Source organism: Panicum virgatum, chromosome 1N (genome assembly GCF_016808335.1).
Source record: "Panicum virgatum strain AP13 chromosome 1N, P.virgatum_v5, whole genome shotgun sequence".
In the NCBI taxonomy this organism is placed as follows: Eukaryota; Viridiplantae; Streptophyta; class Magnoliopsida; order Poales; family Poaceae; genus Panicum; species Panicum virgatum.
The window spans coordinates 51,469,245-51,470,063 of NC_053145.1; the positions used below are offsets into that span (position 1 = coordinate 51,469,245).

General features: G+C 50.2%; 1 non-coding gene across 1 annotated transcript; it reads right to left on the reverse strand.

Annotated features, from left to right (window-relative positions):
* Positions 1–377: 377 nt before the first annotated feature.
* Positions 378–484, reverse strand: LOC120657906. The gene has a single exon (XR_005668436.1). It is a non-coding gene; the product is annotated as a small nucleolar RNA R71 (small nucleolar RNA).
* Between the last annotated feature and the right edge of the window lie 335 nt (positions 485–819).

Here is an 819-nt window from a genome sequence, read left to right on the forward strand (position 1 = left end):
TCTCAGCACCACCCAAGGCCAAGACTCTCAGACAGTACTCGGCCCCGTCTAGCAGCCACATCCCTACAGGACTGAACAATTGCCAAGGCAATGATGGCTTTGAGCTCAAGTCGGGACTGGTGAACATGGTACAAGCGAGTCCATTCTGTGGCAAGGCATCAGAGGATGCCAACGCTCACCTTCAAAACTTCTTGGAAGTGAGCAGTACCATCAACCCCAAAGGCACCACGATGGATAATGTTCGTCTTCGACTATTCCCGTTCTCCTTGCTAGGCAAGGCAAAGACGTGGTTTTACACCAACAAAGCAGACTTCACCACATGGGAAGCTTGGTCCAATGCATTCCTGACGAAATATTTCCCGGTGCGTAAAGCCAATGCCCTCCGAGGTAAGATCTCTAGATTTCAGCAGCTCCTGGATGAAGCCATTCAGGATGCTTGGGAGAGATTCCAGGAATACATCGCAGCATGTCCTCACCACGGCATGGAGGAATGGTTGATTATTCAGAGTTTCTTCAATGGCCTAAACACACCAGCTCAGAACCACATCGATGCAGCATCAGGTGGTTCCTTCCTTTCGCTCAGTGTTGCTGCAGCAAAAGCGCTGGTAGAGAAGATTGCTTCCAACCAGAGTTGGAAAGGTGAAAGGCAACAACAGCCCCGCAAGGGAATTCATCATATCGACAGCATCGATATGCTCGCTGCCAAGATGGACCTTCTCGTGAAGAGACTGGAGTCTCCGCACCAGGAGGCTAACCAAATTATGGATTCTCACATGACATGCGAGACTTGTGGAGAAACTGGACACACGGGCAATTCTT